Genomic DNA, 7322 nt, shown 5'->3' on the forward strand with positions numbered 1-7322 from the left:
ATTGATGCTTCATGGGCAGCCAATCACAACATACATGTAATGTTGGGTGGTTGCCGGATGCTGTTTACACAAGAGGTTTGTACACGTCCAAGTACATGTGCATTGTACATACATACGTGTACATGTGCAAATGTTCGAGGCTGTATATTTCTAACATAACGTGCACTCACATGTGTTGATGTATGATTTTTTTTCAGGCATGTCAATATCGTCAAAACCTGTATTTTATGGGGACGAAAACGTACAGTCGTATTTTCAAGAATTTCCTGCAGGAAATGTGGCTTAATCGTACTAGTTGGCAGGTCTGAGTATTCATTCAACTTTGGAAGTTAAAGAATGAGTTGTCAACACTAGAAAATCATACATCAGGGACAGGAAACAAATTGGACCCCAAATTTAGAGATGTGCAGAGCGGCATCCTCCCCCTGCACCTCTCTCCCTCGGACTGACACACTTCACTGATTGTCTAGCATCCCCATGTTCTGCTTGAGTACCCTTGGGTACAGCCGCTACACCGTTGGAATCCTTGCAGGCTCCCTATGACAGACAGAAGCATACTGTCCGAAATGCTGGGGACCCTCCAGTTCTTCTCAGAACCGTATACACACACAAAATATATTTAGCAGGGTGCTACTGCAAACCTATTGCTTTCATTTTACACAAGTACATGTATGTTTGTGTCTCTGTGTAACCCAGGGCCCCAAGTAGAACACTTCATTGACAACTGATGGGGCTATCCAGGTACACAAAATTTAAAAAAAAGGAATAAATAAACGAATAAAGAGATTTAAAGTACATGTAAGCAACTACATTTAATAATAAAACTTAAAACACTTCCAAACATACCTGAGCAACTGCTGAGAAGAGCCTACTGGACACCTCTGAAGCATGGTTTCACCAGGCCAACAGATTAGAGGAGACTTGCTGTGCAATGGACCCTTCTCTCTACCACACAGAGTGCCATGTCATGACCGAAAATTCCGCAAAGCAATCTAGAACATGAAAAAGAGATGCGAGGTACCATAAGCCTTTTATACATGTACAGGGAAATTCTATACATGTACATGTATCTACCGGTACATGTATGTGCATGTACTTACATGTATTTTCAAGATGTATTTTTGCATTGGGAAGATGTTAATTATATATAACGGTTTGCCCGTACCAAACGTATATTAATAAGCACTGTATGCTCAGTGCTTGTCCGAGAGCTTGCGAAAAAAACCTCATTATATATAATTAACATGTTCCCAATGCAAAAATACATCTTGAAAATAGTTCGCGGTACCCGCTGCTTCATTTGACTCGGACCGACCAGCCGACCCCAGCAAGCTCGGTGGTCGAGTGGTTAAGACATCTGCACTAGTAAGCAGGAGGTCGTGGGTTCCAGTCCCACCCGAGTAAGCTTGCGAGGTTTTTTTCGCAAGCTCTCGGACAAGCACTGAGCATACAGTGCTTATTAATATACGTTGGGTACGGGCAAACCATTATATATAATTACTTACATGTAGTTCAGTTATGCAGCATACCTATAATGGCAGAGTCAGACATTGTTTTGGACAAGATTAACTAGCAGAGTAGGTTTACATGTTTCCTGTTTCATTGCACTGCTATTTAAGGATAATTTATCCCAGCGCAGCCATAAACCACTGGAAAATTTGAAACAGCAGGTGCCTTGTCACTAATAGGTTGTCTCCAACACTCTTGAAGTGGTTTTGTTATGCCCCAACTACATGTATAGCATAAGTCCCAACTGTAGTGCTGCCGTTGGGCTGGCCCAACAATTGTTGACCAATGTCTGTGGGAAATGTCTCAACATTATCCAAGTCAATGTGTCTCACACTTGACGCAATTCATCTAAAATGTGGCACTTCATCTGTTCATCTAGCCCTATGACCAATGACATGACATTTGTAAACAATATGACTTTGGCACATGCTGGGCACATCATGCACACAGGACCTCTCTGCTGTAGTTGGGCCTGCCCAACTGTAGCACTCTAGTTGGGACGGGCCCAACTATAATTGGGACTGATGCTATAGCTTGGGCATAACAGTTTCACTTCCTCCTTGCTTACTGCTATTTTCCTGCACTGTGCTCTTCTCAAGAGTTGCTCTGATTTGACAAGCTGACTGACGAGATTATTTTGTCATCAAGTTTGAGCGAAACTGAAGAGGCACAACATGAGAGATTTAGCCCAGGGGGTGCACTCCTCCTCGATGAGACACCCCATTGCCTCTTTTGTCAAAGCCAGCACGTACATGTACATGCATGTACCTGATATGACATGTAGCTGGCATGCATTTTAATCAGGTCACACTTTTTTGTTCTCGGCCACCTGAAGACCAACATCAGCCACATCTGAACTGGCCTTGGTACATGTACTTGTCTGTTACATCAGAAGAGGTGTAACTCTTTCCCACCTGAATTTATCTGCTCTGTGGGCACTAGTTTCTCCTTCATACCTCCATTTTCGGGAGGGGGCACTCATTTCACTCAATAGCTTCCGTCACAATTACAACTCTTTGAGTCTGACCATAGCCACGCGGATGACATGTACCGGTATGATGTAGCGTATAACTATAGTATAAGCATGGTATAACTATAAGTTACCAGATTTTTCTTTCTCAAAATTTTGAGCGCGGGGTGCTTGGGGATATCCTCCATGGGCCTCCATGCACGGGCCTACATCACTTATTTCATTCTTTTCCAACCTCCATGGCTTTACGGCTGAAATACCTTTCTGTCAACTAGTTTAGTAAATTCAGCAGTCCTCCACGAGAGGCCATTCCCTCTTTCACAAAATTTTCAGATGTCTTTATAAATGGCGCCCGCACACAAATGAGGCGCATGCGAACTCAGCAATAGCGCCCTCTCTTAATCCTGACCAAAAAAATCAGTAAGAAAAAATTACGTTTCGATTCAGTACTAGACTAGATACAGTTCTGATGTAATGGCCATTTGAAGTTAATGGCCACACTGGACTCGACACGCGCGCTTCGGGAAAAAGTATATTTTGTCAGACTTGTCGGAATAAATCTGTGTCCTACGGCTATATCAAGGTTAATGACCTTCCAGCAACCGAAATCCAGAGAAGAAGTAAATAAAGCAAAAAAAATTAAAAGAAATAAATTAAATTGATTCCAATCACACTAGTATGAGTCAGTTACATCAATAAAAGTTACATGTACTTTGAATGTTTTAATTTAAAACAGGTGGCTCATAAAAGCCAAAATGAGAACCCTGACAGGGTCGATGTGAGAAAAAAAATACAGGAATGGCAATTGTACTTGTGTATGCCCTGCCCATATCAGCTCTCGGAAAATAAATGTGTTTTCATTGTACATTGCCCAAAATTATACATCACACCATTGGGCCTTATACAGCAAAACAACGACCAAGTGACACAGTTATTGATAAGTGAAAAAACATCTCCGATATTAATATTCTACGTATTATGGGTCTGCATTGGTTCAGAAATGAAAAAAAAACAAACTAATATACTACCAAGGCCTGTCAGGGACGTGAGTTAGCGTATGATGGCTGTGCTGAAAGCTAGACCACAAAATATATATATCGGAAGAATTCTTCTGACATCTATGGATAGGACAGACAATCGCGCGTGCACATGCCGCACGTAGCTGTTCCCGAAGCCTCGTACTGGGCATGCGCTGTTGGAATATTAACTCTCTGAACCATGAAATTGCAGCGTATAATCTCTGCAGAATTATCTGAAAGTAAGGCAGTCACTGAGCCGTGAATATGCAGTATGTAATGTTCAGGCACATTACAGTGTGGCGTCACCTAAACTTTGGTGTGCCAGAAAATTGAAATTGGTTAATGGGCAGAATTAAATTTAACGGTTCGCATTTTGAACTCAGCTGGTAATATCATCGGGACATCAGTGAACAACAACACCTTTTGCCTGGATTGGATTTATCCATAAAGCTGATGACACTGATGCATGTATATATATTTTATTTTTTTTCAAAGTGACTGCAATTTTGGTCATTCAACGATCTGAAAATCGATCTGAGCAGTTTACCATTGCCAACTAAACTCTGATGCTGATTCACTTTCCAATTAAATAACTTCATTTAACAGTACGTTTGGAAAGATGTAGTTGAAAAGTTTGCCTTAAAGTCGAATAAATCAGAAGTCGGAGGACGTGTAGACCCCCAAAGAATGGTACTATATGGGCAACATGACTTTCTGATCAGAGGATAGACCGTCAGATCGCACGTGCACATACAGCTTACACTTCGTACTGTACCGCACCCAAGAATATCGTAGGGGAAGCTCCAACAGGAAATCCCCCCCCCATATAGCTTGTGATGCTCACCCCCGCCCCTGTTGTGGAATGGGGGGGGCCTGAATTTACGATCATATCAAAGCTCGTGATTTAATAATGTACGTGTATAATGTGTCTTCATTTTTAGGGGGAAACCCTGCCGGGCTCCTCGGCCCCTAGACCCCCACCCCCCGGTTAAAGTTGAAGGAATAATGCTTTTGCTAGTCTATGCTCAAATACATATTTTGTGAATATTTTGGACATCAAGTAAACATGACGCCGTCAAGCAAACAAAGCGATGAAGCATAACCTCATCTTTTTTTTCAAAATATACGGGCATGAACTCATGATACCTTGAAAGCCAAAAAGCAAAAACGCCGGGCTGTAATTATGGCACAGTGTACACGTACCATGGACTCCAAACATCTCATTTTTTGGTAAAGATAATTCTATAGACGTGAATGAAATAGTCAGTAAGCTAAACCAAGGGCATGTGGATGGATGAAACAGTGCAGTGCTTGTATTGTGGATGAATTTTTGTGTACATGCTATAAGTAAAACACATAAACGCTGGCAAGTAAAACTAAAACTTTACTGATGGAACAATGCATGTGTAGGCCCACCAGCTAGTTATGCCATCATTTTTTAAAAATAGGTAGGCCTATCCTGGAGATTTGGGATTTTGGAACTTGTCGCTTCCAACTCGGGGTATTTTGTCGTGGCTAAAACTGGTAAATTTGAAACGAAAATTATATTAGAGGTCGTACTCTTACGGAAGCGTATAAGGGCCACTTGCCAAAAACAAATTCGAGATACTATCTCGCCGTGGCGAGTTATTTATCTCGCAGCGGCGAGTTTGCTTAAACTAGCTCAACGCGCTGAATATTAAGACTCATTCCGACTACTCTTCTAATCAAGGCTCCTGTATCCCCCAATGTCCACGTGACCAACACTCCCTCCAGATTTCCGGGAATAGTCGAACTATTCCGAACTTATCCTGTCTATATTAAGTTCAGTTTAACGTCAACACGTTTTCTTTAATGCCCCTCAAAATTTTAAAATTGTTACAAAGATTAAAATGAATAAAATTGGTAGCCAAATGAGTAAAGGGAGACGATGAAGACCATTTGGATCGTATCGGTAATATTCGGGGATTTCCGGCCTTGTCTGTTCCAAGAATTTTGTGAACTGTCCGTGGTATACTGGTCGGAGTACGCCATCCACTACAAAGTAGAATTTGGGTTAAAAAATATTTTAACATGTTTTGTTAACATGAATGCATTTTACTTTTCAAGCAAATATGTTTTAAGCGAATGTCATTTTTAAAAACTCGTATTTTAGTTTCGTATATATTTTTCAAAAACCGAACAAAATCTGAAATCTCATTTCTTTTTTAGATTCCAAATCGAGTGAATTTTAACGTAATCTCTAGGATTGAATGAATTTTTAAAGTTCAAAATTCTTCAAAAATAAAACAAAAACTTTACAATGTGAACATTTTTGTCGAAATTTAGACATTTGTTTACAACGTAACGGCTTGTGTAATTTACGGAAATTTCATTTTATCCGAAATAAGAAATCATCTGAATTGAGAAATCATCTGATCTGAGAAAGCTTCCGACTTGAGAACGCATCCAAAGCCGCGTAAGCAAAGTATTTAGACGATATTCGGCGAAAGCCTCATAGCGCTTCAAGCATATTTTTTGAAAAAGTGAAGCATAAACGAAGTTTTTGCAAGTTGCTTTTATTCGTGGTTGCTTATTAATTTGGATACATGTTATTTTGGATGCTTTCTCATTTAGGGTCGCATGAGATTTTGTGTAAAATAAGTGCACCGAATAGCTGCTTTACGCTGAAAAAGTGTCCCCATTTCCAATATACGTTCAGTCTATTCTGTACAAAATATTTTACATCGATCTGAAAAAAGTTTGGGCGTTAAAAATTTGTTCCAATCTTGAAAAATTTTGGCTTTGTAAAAATTTACTTTCCTTTAAAATTCCTTGGAATCTAGGAAATACGCTTAGTCGATGAAAATTCGTTCACTCTTTAAAACTTCATTCAAATCTAGAAAAAATGTAGTAGATCCTTAAAACTTCGTTCTGCTCTTGAAAATTCTACTCCAAATTTCTAAAATACGAATTCTGTTGAAAATGACATTCGCTTTAAAACACGTTCAATTTAAAAAAATGCTTTCCATGTATCAAAACAGGTTCCAATCTTTTCGACCCTAGTTCTGCCTCGTAATTGGGGAGTACTCTAACCGATATAACCCAGACAGTAAAAAAATTCTTGGTACAGACGCGGCCGGGAAATCCTGAACATTACCGCTACCATCCGAATGGTCTTTATCTTCTCCCTTTACTTATTTGGCTACCAATTTTATTCATTCTAATCTTTGCAACAATATTTACAATTTCGTGGAACATTAAATAAAAAGTGTTGACGTTAAACTGAATGTAATATGGACAGGATAAGTTCGGAATAGTTCGACTATTCCCAGAAATCTGGAGGAGTGTTGGTGACTCGGACATTGGGTGATACAGGACCCTTGATTAGAAGAGCAGTCGGAATCGTTGGATCTGGTATCCAGACTGAGTCTTAATGTGAAGTGACTTGAGCTAGTTTCAGCTAACTCGCCGCGGCGAAATATTATCTCGAAAATGTTTTTTCTGCAAGTGGCCCTTATACGCTACTGTATACTTTTTCATTTCCAGTTACATGTAATTATAAAAAAAAGGAAAAAAAGAGAAGAAAATAAATGCGGTCCTACTTCCGAGCGTTACTGGGCGGCGCCCTTAGTCCATGGATTCTGTGTTGTTTACTATGGGCACCTTATTAGTGGAGTGCAACTCAAAGCTGCCTGTGGACTGTGTAGCTCTACAGGTCCAATTAGCCATAAATCTCGGGAGTAGTTTATTGGAGGCGACTCCACTTTTTACCACTAAGTTAGATGGCGTTTTCTAGGCTCCGTATTAAGGCCACCAGTATCGATCCCATCATTCGACGACATCGTAGTATCGAGACCGTTTGT

General features: G+C 40.1%; 1 long non-coding RNA gene across 5 annotated transcripts in view; it reads right to left on the bottom strand.

The window, feature by feature from the left end:
- Positions 1 to 2857, bottom strand: part of LOC110986045 (uncharacterized) — a 50082-nt gene extending 47225 nt beyond the window's left edge. For 2 of the 5 annotated variants that reach the window (XR_015425996.1, XR_002599065.2), the window contains exons 1-2: positions 2614 to 2857; positions 847 to 992 (exon numbers count right to left, since the gene is read on the bottom strand). This is a non-coding gene — a long non-coding RNA (uncharacterized LOC110986045). The remainder of the gene's footprint in view (positions 1 to 846; positions 993 to 2613) is intronic. The other 3 variants (XR_002599068.2, XR_002599066.2, XR_002599067.2) reach the window with 2 other exon arrangements.
- Positions 2858 to 7322: the final 4465 nt, after the last annotated feature.

This window comes from Acanthaster planci, linkage group LG07, assembly GCF_054643075.1.
Source record: "Acanthaster planci isolate LZ-2023a linkage group LG07, COTS_SCS, whole genome shotgun sequence".
Taxonomy (NCBI): Eukaryota; Metazoa; Echinodermata; class Asteroidea; order Valvatida; family Acanthasteridae; genus Acanthaster; species Acanthaster planci.